This window comes from Chionomys nivalis, chromosome 26, assembly GCF_950005125.1.
Source record: "Chionomys nivalis chromosome 26, mChiNiv1.1, whole genome shotgun sequence".
NCBI classification, from domain to species: domain Eukaryota; kingdom Metazoa; phylum Chordata; class Mammalia; order Rodentia; family Cricetidae; genus Chionomys; species Chionomys nivalis.
In genome coordinates, this window is record NC_080111.1 from 26,682,845 (window position 1) to 26,695,308 (window position 12,464).

Below are 12,464 nucleotides of genomic sequence, written 5' to 3' on the forward strand. Positions count from 1 at the left end.
GAGCCACCACCACCTGGCTTGATTTTTGAGACAGGGTATTCATGTTGTTTGGGTGGCCTGGAACTCGTTGTGTATTCCAGGCTGGCCTTGAATTCTCAGTTCCCTGCCTTAGTCTCTGTGCTGGGGTCCAGATGTGCACCACCTTAGTCTCTGTGCTGGGATTCCAGATGTGCACCACCTTAGCCTCGGTGCTCAGGTCCAGATGTGCACCACCTCGGTCTCTGTGCTGGGATTCCAGATGTGCACCACCTTAGTCTCTGTGCTGGGATTCCAGATGTGCACCACCACGCTCAGTTAACTAAATATGATTTTCCTTATTATAGAGTTCTGTGTTGGTTGCATTTTTTTTTATTTGTCAAGCAAAAAGGAGAGCCATGTTTAAGGAGGGAAGGAGAGGTTTCTAAATCTAACTATGTCCCCAAGGGTGGGATGGGAATGGAATGGGAAGAGGCAACAGCACAAAACATTCTTATTTGTGGGGAGACTCTCTAAATTGAGCTGATGGGTTAAGCAATGGTTGCCGGGAGGCAGCTGGTAAAGGAGAAAAAGAGCTGGGAAGGGCCAAGGAAAGGGGAGTGAAGCCTGTAGAGGGGACTGTGGGACATGAGCACCACAGCACCTAAACATGGTCTTTCTTATGCCATTAGCTCTTGGGTGCCCAACCCATTATGGGTTTCTGTTTGGAAACAAGTGTTCAATGAATTTAACGAATATGTTAATACTTCTAAAGCATCATTATATTTTTTGTTTTCACACTAGTTTTATCTTCTTTCATTGTGTGCTTGCACAGCTAAGCTGGAGTTGGGTTCATCCTTTGGGAGAGTAAGTCTTTACACCAAGCTCAGCTTCCTTGTCTCTAGCAGATTCCCTCAAAACAGGCTGAGTCCCAGTGTGAGTTGATTGCTAAAAGGATACTCTCAGGTAAAACCTTTATGAGGATGAGTAAAGCATCCTGGGAGAAGAGAGGGATGCCGAATAAGAACATGGGTGCAGCAGGGAGTTCTAGACCACAGTGGCTGGAGCAGGGGCAGGTACAGGAACCTGTGATGTTAGCCTTGATGTCAACTTCCCTGGATCTGGAATCAACTAAAGACATGCCTCTTGATGGGTCTGTGATAGCATTTCCTGGAGAGATGAATTGGAGGGGGAAAGACCCTCCTGCGCGTGGGAGGCACCATTTTGCAGTTGCCCTCATGTAAAGATCTGAGGGGAAAACTGTTCCTTTTTGCCTGCCTGCCTTCACTCCTTCCTGGTGAGGGCAAATGATCTGCTCCTGCAGCCACCACTGCAGCCGCCGCTGCCAGCACTGTTGCCAGCGCCAGCACTGTAGCCACAGCCACCACAGCCGCCAGCACTGTACCCACAGCCGCCAGCACTGTAGCCGCCAGCACTGTAGCCTCCAGCACTGTAGCCGCCAGCACTGTAGCCGCCAGCACTGTAGCCGCCAGCACTGTAGCCGCCAGCACTGTAGCCTCCAGCACTGTAGCCGCCAGCACTGTAGCCTCCAGCACTGTAACCACCACCACCACTGCTATCATCTGTGGATAGCAAAGCTTCCAGTGTGGGAATCCAAGAACCCCCCTGCCTTCAGCACTAGAGAGGGCTGCGGAGGTGTCTGTCCTAGTGGGATCAGTAGCTACTGGTTCTCAACCTCTTGAATAAGCGGACTGCCACTGTTAAACTACCCAGACCACAGGATGGCAGTCAGTGCACTAAACCCCGTGTAATATCTGTTCACTCTATCAGTTCTTTCCTCTCCAGAACATCACAGATTTAGTTGCTAAGCCCAGGACTTCTTGTACCCAGGTCTTTTTAGGATCCTCCTACCTCAATGCTAACCCCACAGGAATGAATGTACACTTCTGTGGAATTAAGGCGATTTGTGCATGGTCATAGGCATATTATGGCTCAGGATGAAGAGTCAGCCATTGTTTTATGCAGCAGAGTTCGTAATCAAATGTGGGAGTCATAGCACAGGTGCAATTTAAGTATGTTTTTAGAGGATATTTAATTTTTTAAATTTTTAGATCTACTTTATACGTATGGGTTCCTTGACTACATTAGGTCTGTGCACCAAGCACATGTGTTGCATGATGCCTGAGGAGGTAAGAAGAGGGTGTCAGATCTCTAGGAACTATACATAACTGGAGTTATAGATGGTTGAGCCACCATGTACTTCCTGAAAACCAAACCTGGATCCTCGGCAAGAACAACAAGTGCTTTAACCACTGGGGCACCAATGTTTAATTCTCCAGCCCTGATATTAATTCGTAAAGTGACATAGTTTATTGTATAAAAAGTAGTAAGTGCTATAATTTACTTCTTAAAAATTAAGGAGCCTCACTGGCTTTACAGACAAACATTTCAAGGTGACTTCCATTGTTCCCATCTTAGTGGGGAAACTAGAAAGGTTAAGGACCTTTTCCAATCTTTCTCAGCTGTTAAGTTTTAGAGTCTAATTTAAATTTTTTATTTACTTTATGCAATGGGAGTTTTGCCTGAATTTATGTCTGTACATCACTCGCAGGCCTGACTCCTCAGGAGGCTGGAAGAGGGCATCAGATGCCCAGGAGCAGTAGTTAGGAAGGCTGTAAACTTCCTTATGGTACCGGGCATCACATCTGCGTCCTCTGCAAGAGCAGCAAATGCACTTAGTTACTGAGCCATTTCTCCAGCCCTGGTGTCTAATTCTGAACTCTACTTTACTTACAAGTCTTCTTTCTTAAAATCTGTATCAGCCAGTTCAAGGTTGTCACCATCAGCTACAACCCTATCGTGATGAGAACAATCAGTCATTTTAGATTTAAAATACTTCTGTATTTTATGACCTCATCCCCACTCAGTACAGAACCCAGATATGCTAGGCAAATCCACTAAGATACATTTCTAGCCCTTTTAGGATTTTTGTTTTGTTATGTTTTCAGACAGGGTCTCACTAAGTTTTCTAGGCCGGCACAGAATTCATTATAGCCCATTCAGGCCTTGAACTAAAGATCTTCCTACCTCAGTCTTATGGGTATCTGATGTAAAGGACTGAGCCATCTTTCTAGACCATGAACTGTGTTAAGCCAAGTGGGCTTGGATACGATCACCATGGAGTGACACGTATTCCTCCTCAGCTTGTTCTCAAAGTCACTGTAGTCAGTCAGTAACTAGCAGAATAGAGATAACACACGTCATTTCTGCTCTGGGGTCCTTACCTTTGTTGAGTTAAAGATGCCCGCAGTCACTGGGTTATGGGTTGCTAGTTGAGCCACCCATCCAAACTGCTCTTGCATCTTTTTCATCAGATATGTGATGTCTTCCAGATGATACTGGACCATCCAAACAATCTGATAATATTGCTGAGTGGATACATTGACTAATTTCAGAGCCTCAAGGAATTCAGGTACATCAGGGCAGTCTATAAAGGAGGTAAAGAAATAGTGAAGAAAAGGTCCAGAAACTTGGAAGTGGTGGTGTAGGCTTAAGACCTAGAGTTCTTAGTTAACGCTTGTTGTTTGTAGTAAGGAATTATTGCCGATATCACCTTCAAATGAGACCTGGATTAATGAATTGTTATTTATATGGTTTTATAGAGCAGAAGTGGGTGGATAAAGAAAAGAACTTTTGTTAAAAATCTCACATGCTTACCGCCTATATTTTGAGGGGAGCCGTGATTGGGGTGTGGCTCAGGACTAGACTGCCTGCTGGACAGTGCAGAGTCCTGCTGACTGTTAGCCCTTTCCCCAAAAAACTAGGCTGAAGCCGAAGCCTCTGCTTTGTCTCTTCCACAGCACATTCTCTCCATCCCATCAGGGGGTAAATATATAAGCACAAGTGGAGGTGTGAGAAAACGGAAATTTCCATCCACAGCACATTCTCTCCATCCCATCAGGGGGTAAATATATAAGCACAAGTGGAGGTGTAAGAAAACGGAAATTTCTATAGTGAGTCTAGTTAAGACTGGGACAAAAATGAACAGTAAAACAGTGAAGATCATGTCTAGTGATGTTTGGAAAAACATTTTATCTTACATGTACAATATCAAATTATGATACTGTAATTATAGCTAGGGGACTATTCATAGAATAATAGATAGATAAAATGTATGACAGTTGCCTTTGTTTTATTTTTGGTAAGGGGAATGGGGTCTAACTTGATAGCCCAGGTTGGCCTGGAACTTGTCTCTGCCAACCAGGTTGGTCTTGAACTTTCTACCCTCTTCGCTCTGTCTCTCAAGTGCTGGGATTACAGGCATATGAGCTACCACGCCCTCCTCAGTCTTCTGATTCTGTGTCTTGTAATAGCAGAACTTTGAAAAAGGCAAAAATAACCCCCGCAGTGGCCCCTCGAGGGACGGCTGACCCTCCCTCATGGGACCTTCCTTCCCTCCCACCATGTATTTAAAAAAGAATAACATCTATTATAGCACAGGTGGGTTCAAACTCTTGATTCTCTAGCCTTAGCGTCCTAGAGCTGGGATTAGAGGTGTGTGCCTCTGCATCTTGTTCATCAGGAATAAGTTTAAAATTATAATCTGCAGATGTAAAACTTTTAAATGTAAGACACTGTTAAGGAGGGGAGGAAGTAGGAACTGGGATTGGTATGTAAAATGAAAAAAGATTGCTTTCTTTTAGAAAAAAGAAAAGAAATAAAAAAAGAACAAGTGGGACAAGCCTAACCTAATGGTCAAGCTTCCATAAAACAAAACACTGCTAAGTACGGTGTATGTATCTGTGTAACGTGTATGCATACAAGCATATAGTATGTGAGAACATATGAAAAAATAAAGACATAAATACTGAATCTTAATTAACCATTTCCATCTGTTCTGCTTTGAGACAGTGTTTCACAGTGTAGAGGAGTCTGACCTTGAACTCACAGAAAGTCACCAGCCCCAGCCTCCACAGGGCTGGGATTAGAGCCACACCTGGCTGCTGCCCTTGAACTCTTGTTCCTCCTTTGTTGACTGGAGGAAGGCTGTGTGCTGGTTGTGATTCTGAGGGTGGAGCCTAGGCTTTTGTGCACGCAGGTGACGCTCTACTGAGATGCATTCCCCTCACTTCCTTTATTTACTTATTTATTGTCTTGGAGCAGGATTTCATTAAATGTCTGTACAGAGCAATCCAGCCTTCAAATGCAGCTGCGGGACTCTGATTGCCCTTAGGCTCTAGCTAGGGCATGAAGGGGGCTCTGAGGGCTCTCTCCATTTCCTTCTGAGGGATAAAAGGACTGGAGGAGTGACAAAGACTTCATCTCTTTTGTAATGTCTAATTCCAATGTAAGTGGAGGGTCCATGGAGTTTTGTTATGTCCTTCTTCATAGTTTTAAAATAAATTGCTTTCTAAAAATAAGTTTTAACAGTATGGGATCACAGTAGGACATCTGTTCCCTTGTATTTTATCTCTATGACAACCAAGTTACATTGCATTTATGCTGTATGACCTGATATTTGCCACATCTATTAATTACTATAGTTTGGATCTGGAATATTTTCCAAAGACCTAAGTGTTAAAAGCTTAATACCTAGCCCCAAAGTGATGGAAACTCTATGAGGTGGGGACTAGTAGAAAGTTTTTAGGCCACTGGGAATAAAGGGCTCTTTCCTTCTCCTTTGCTCTCCTCATTTCTTCAGTACATAATCCTGCAAGTGACTTTTAAAATGCTTGAATAATGGAAGTCACTGATACTTCAGACCATTTGCCTAATGCTTAAAAGACCTATTTGAAGTGTATCTGTTATCCTCATTTTCAAATGATAAAACAGCATCTCATAGTCACCCAGTCAACAATTCGGGGGGGGGGGGGGATAAACTCCACCAGCCTTAGGTAACCAAAACTTCAGGGATGTGGGACACAGTAGTTTATAACCCAAACTATGGAAAGTAGTATCTTCCAAAACATATTCTAGCAACATAAATTTGAGATGTCGAGATTTTCTGACACAAATTCCAAGGTGGGGTGGACATGTGGCTGGGGTGCAGAAACAGGTAATCCCATGTAGTTCGTGGATCCTCTCTAAAAGAGGGGCTGAGAAAACTCCTGTCAAGTTGGTTGAAGAGGAGAGAGAATGAAACAGAGAAGAGAGAGAAAAAACATTTACGTGCATGTGTGGGTACAGGTGGCCATGGTGTGCATGTGGAGGTCAAAGGAGAACTTGTGAAAAGTCCATTCTCTTCCCACTGAACTCGGGTCATCAGGCTTGGTGGCAAGTGCTTTTATCCACTGAGCCATCTTGCTGACCTGCAATTAAACTAACTCTTTTTTTAAAAAAAAATATTTATTTATTATGTATACAATGGTCTATCTGTGTGTATGCCGAAGGCCAGAAGAGTGCACTAGACCCCATTACAGATGGTTGTGAGCCACCATGTGGTTGCTGGGAATTGAACTCAGGACCTTTGGAAGAGCAGGCAATGCTCTTAACTGCTGAGCCATCTCTCCAGCCCCTAAACTAACTCTTAAAAAAAGAAAGGCTAGGGGGGCTTTAAAGGATTCTTGGGGGAAAGAAATCTAGCCAGGGAAAGACCATGGATAATTTAAGTGCAGTGGTCAAGAAATAGGGCAGACTGACTGTCCTTCATTATAAGCTCGTTATTGCCACGTGATAGGGTAACAGTGGTGCTCCAATCAGATCTGGAAAATCCAATGATATTTTCTAACAACCAGGAAACTACTCAAAATGTAGAGTTCAAAGCTAGGTGTGATGGTAGAAACACATAATTCTAGCACTTAGGAAGTGGAAAGGTTGAGAGTTCAAGACCAGCCTCAGTTACAGCCTGGGTTACATGAGACCCTGACTTAAAATAAATAAGTAAATAGATAAATATTAAAAAGGAAAATAAATATGGAATTCTTAACCATCCTCACCCTATATGTATTTAGGAGTAGTGTCTAATTATTCATTTGTTATTAGTGATAGGAACTAGAAATCCTTGGTCTAGTCAAAACCTCTCCAAACACTTTTGATTTATCAGCTTAAACGAGACTAAAAGTGAAGAATTTGGAGAAAGCAGTCTTCGTAACTAGGTATCAATCCCTAATCATTGTGTTCACGCTCCAGTGGAAGATGATTAGACAAGAAATGTAAAGCTTCCTCCAGCTTCTGCAATCTAAACTGCTCTCCAGAAATATGTCATAGGAGGAAGTCACTCATGAATTGCACATATTTATTGTGGCGATTGCCAGAGCCTGGAGGTGCTAAGCACAGGTAGTTTCCAGTGATGGCGCTTGCTTTCTTCTTTACATTTCTTCAAGGTTTAAGAACAGGTAGTTTTCAGTGATGGTGCCTGCTTTCTTCTTTACATTTCTTCAAGGTTTAAGCACAGGTAGTTTCCAGTGATGGCGCCTGCTTTCTTCTTTACATTTCTTCAAGGTTTCCATCAGTTGTGCGTGCTCCATCTCTCTCCTTTCCATCATGATTTTCATCTGCCTAGCGCCTATCAAAGCCTTCTTCACCTCTCCTCCTGTATCTGTCTCCCCCGCCTCTAGAAGACCTAGAAGACATGTTTGAGGTTTCTTTCAACTTTATTAGGAAACAGTAACCTCACCAGTTTTTTGTGCCCCCTAAACAGCAGCTTGCTCTTGTACAGCCTTTCAATCTAAAGCGCTTCATGATGCATTAGCTGTCAGTTGTCTTGGTGACCTGCCTTCTGATTGTCACGTGGGAGCTCCTGAACAAACCTGAGCTTATCTGATCTCAGTCTGGTCATTTTCCACAAGCCCTCTTTTCCTCTATCCACTTTCCTCTATCACTGGGTACTCAGGGATGTTTGTATTAGAAAAAAATCGGAATTTCTTCTACAGTTTATATGAACCATTCAGCAGAGGACTTCAGTGAACAATTTCCCTTTTTCAGTTTTAATTACCTTCCAAAAAGCCATCAGACTAAGAATGTATGTCATATAACACATACATAGTAGCTTAATGATAGAAGTTTCTTTTGTCATGTTAAATGTCCCTTAGTGGGTATCAATTTACTGTCATTTTGTCTTCTCTTTAACTAATATGGCATTCTGATGATATTATTTTTACCTCTGAATTTAATTACAGGCTCCAAATCAACTCCATTTTAGCTAATTTATTTTATTAGGTGTCAAATGCCTCAAATCTATATCACCAAACAAAGGTCACATGTTAATGGGCACAGAAGAATCAGATTCACTGTCATGACAACCCACCCCTTGACTAATATAAAAATAATTACAGAGATTACTCTAATGGTTTACATTTTTTAGATGCTGGGAAAGTATTTTGCCCTTCACTGAAGATATGTGAAGAGGACATCAAACATCTGGATAATACAAAAGAAAATGCAGGCAAAACGCTGGCAAGATTTATCCGCACGATTGCCAGCATCTGGGTATGTGCATGCTGGCTCATGGAGACTTACCGGAATTTTCTATTTTTATCCAGATTTTTTGACATCATGAGGACTTGGTTTACGTGCCTGGAGATGATTTCACCGTGAAAAGTAATGACTACAGTTGTCTCAACCGTAAGTTCATGGAAACACCAGCAGGCCAGGCAAACAAGCAAACACGGCAGATAACCAAGCATACTCGTCAGACGTCCATCCGTAGCAGCTGTGTCCTTCCAAGCAGGTGCACTGTGACAACATTTCAACCATAGCAGATACACAGAAAGCACCAAGAATGGTGGCTTCATGTTCCAGGGTTCCCATGAATTAAAAACAACCTGTTTTATTGCCTTTCTTGGCGACCCTCTTGTACAACAACTGAAAACACATGGTGCTCCAAAGCACTTTTCTGTCAATTTCTCTTTATGACTTTAGATAATTCATGCTAGAAGTGTCTGGCATATTAAGAAGCATAAACTATAAATTTAAAAGGCAAACCAACTCTGTCTATTTTGTTTACGTTCTTCTTGACAGCAACTGTGCACTACCATGTCCAGCTTAATGAACACAGATACTGGAGCAACACGGTTGAAAGTTCCACGTCCACCTAGGCCACACAGCAAGACCCTGTTTCAATTAGTACAACAATGGTAATGTCATCTGCTGAAATGCTTGAAAGCCAAGCCAAGGAACGCATGTGCACAAACAGGTTTTGAGGTTATGTGCACTGACAAAGGACACCTCTCCTTCCACCACGTAATTCCTGAGGAATGACCTCTCGTGGGGAACCAGGCAGCAAGCACTATCTGACCAGCCCTGAGCTCAAGCCTTAATTCAAGCTCACTTTATAAGACAGGACGCAGTCTCTGTTTCGCCCTGCTCAGCTCAGCAGCGTGCCAGAGTGGTCCAGTCCATTCACGCCACAGCACTATTATACTGTCTTATACTGCTGCTATCTAGACTATACTGCAACACAAAGTCCTTGAGATTAGGCATACATTTACACACATATTCAATATTAATAAATATAGGAATATGTTTTAATATATCAGATGAGCTTCCATTCTTTCTAGATCCCATACCTGATTGTGTTATAACCAGATTAACTTTTCCAAACAACAAACATGATCTTGCCCAGTTCTGGTTTTGAACACTATAAAGGCAACTTCCCCTTAAGAAAATTTGATCATGGGAGAAGCAGACCACCTAAAACTGTACCTCAGTGTTTATCTGCTCGCCTGGTTATGTGTAAACTCCTGGAGAGCAAGAGCCACATCGCACTCAGGGTTAGTTCACCTGTCTTCACAGTGCTAGAGGTTAAACATAGGGCTGTGCAGTTGCTAGGCGAGTGTATATATAACTCAACCTTGGCTATACAATAAATTTAAGGGCAGTCTGGAAAATGACTCAGAAACAAGGTAAAACAAAACAGGAGGTTATGTATATGAGTGAATATACATGTGTGCACACACACACCATCTATCCTAACCACGTGAGTAAAAGCACACGGAAGCATTCACACTCCAGTAGCAAAGAGGACGAGCTCCCAATTCTTTGTTATAAATACCTATCATCTTTACAAACCAAAAAGCAAAAGCAGGCTCCTTGTAGGAAAGCTGACTTCAGGGGCAGAGCAAGCAAAGCACAAGATGAATCAGGAACAATTTATTCTGCCAGAAAGGAAATGCACAGGGAACCAGACAGGAGCATGATCAATGTACAGCAGCCAGTTTAAAGATGTTCCCCCTGACTAAACTGGGAACAACTGAAATAGCACAAAAAGTGGGATCATAACAATTCACATCGCACATAAAGTCAAAGCCATTTAATCTCTACTTTTAGGTAATAAAAAGGGAGAAAAGAGAAGCAGTTTTCAATCAAACATCAACTTATATATGCAGAGAGAAAATGGAAATAAACAGTAATTGCTGAACAGCATTAAAGTGGTTGATTTAGGAAGGCATCATCAATGACACCAAGGCCAGCAAGTGAAGGTTTGATAAGAAATAAGAACTAAGATAACAGCACAGTTTCGGGGTTCATTTCCACAATTATATCTTGTTACATTCGTTGCTAGTGACATGATTTAGTACTGAGTGCTCTGTATGAAATTCACTAAGAAGGAATGGCATCTTTTCTTGATATTCCTGCCAGGAAAGCATCATTGCCTGGGGGGCTCGAGGAAATATTTCATAGTTCTAGGTGAGCGTTAGGAGAGAAAATGCAGGCTTATCCTTTCCAAAACTGCCACAGACATGGGAGACGAGGAAACTGAGGCCAAAGATGTCTGAAAATTAACAGTGTGCGTTCCTGAAGGTGGAGCGAGGGTTGTACACTGTCGTGTCTCAGGGTACAGGCACACATGTCTGGAAAATTAACAGTGTGCGTTCCTGAAGGTGGAGCGAGGGTTGTACACTGTCGTGTCTCAGGGCAAAGGCACACATGTCTGGAAAATTAACAGTGTGTGTTCCTGAAGGTGGAGTGAGGGTTGTACACTGTCGTGTCTCAGGGTACAGGCACACATGTCTGAAACATTAACAGTGTGTGTTCCTGAAGGGTGGAGCGAGGGTTGTACACTGTCGTGTCTCAGGGTACAGGCACACATGTCTGGAAAATTAACAGTGTGTATTCCTGAAGGTAGAGCGAGGGTTGTACAACAGGGCTTTGTTTTTAGAAACCAAACACTATCGTGTCTCAGGGTAAAGGCACACATGTCTGAAGCTTCCTCAGAATGGTAAGCAATTAAAGAAATGTAGCAGAATAGTAACAGTGAAAGATTCCAAATGAAGGTATACAATTGCAGATCTTTGTATTGGTAGCATCTTATGAATTTGAAATGACTTCTAATTCAAGCCATCTGAAATCATTTCAAAATTATTGCTAAAATTCTCAAAGATGTAATACAGACTATCTGGTGGTAGAAAAGAATGGGATCCACCTATCATTGTCTGAGACCAAAATCAGAATGAAAACTTTGATTTAAAGCATTTACGTACTTGCCTTTACCATACTGAATGGATGCATTAACAAGGAAGGCAATACTTTTACACCGCCAGGTACTAAAGACATCTAAATAGGTTTTTTCTTCATGGATTTTAAGTAGATATTTTACGGCTTAATGACAGAGGAAATCTTGATTTGTTCATCTTTAATGGCCAAGCATCAAACACATTTATAGTTCTCTCTGTTACATTGTTGAGTAGGGATTCTAATTTCAGTATCATTCCAATCAGAAAAATACAGTACTTTGAGTATTAGCAAAGATTTTTACAAGTGAAATACAAAGACTATGGGTGTCAAGTCAAATTTCATGTGTGTGTGTGTGTAAGAGAAAGACAGAACACAGAAAAAGTAGCAAGTGCTGCTTGCTCTTTAAGAACTGAAGAATTATTAATGATATATTCTATAATCTCAAAAACAGAAAAGCATGTAAATTAGTAGTGAAGGACATTGGCCAAAAGAAGAGCAAGCTGTTAATAGATTTTTTTTTTTTTTTTTTTTTTTTTTTTTTTTGGTTTTTCGAGACAGGGTTTCTCTGTGGCTTTGAAGCCTGTCCTGGAACTAGCTCTGTAGACCAGGCTGGTCTCGAACTCACAGAGATCCGCCTGCCTCTGCCTCCCGAGTGCTGGGATTAAAGGCGTGCACCACCATCGCCCGGCTTGTTAATAGATTTTTGATTCTTAAAAATGAACAAAATGTTTACAACACAAAAAAGCTTTGGGAGAAAACTGTTCATAATAAAAAACTATGGTTCTGAAAAACTTAGGGGGTTCAAGAAACCCTAAGATTGAACTGTATCAAAATGTTTCTAAACCATAGATTCCACTAACCAAGTCTGAATGAGTCTAGTCTTTTCATTGCAGAACCAAACTCTCCAAGTCCTTTAGAGAGAATCACAGTCAAACATCTAGATTGGGAAAGTCAGGGAGAAAAGGAATATTGAGGCATGTACCCTGTAGTGGCAGAACATAAACCCTGATCCTCACACACAGCTCAGTAAATGCTGAATGAATTGAAGAAATAAAGGAAGCAGGAAAGTGAAGTATCTAGGATGGGGAGGAAAGAAGCAGAGTGAAGAAAACAAACTGAAAAATCCAAAAATCATTGTTCACCAAGCTAGATCA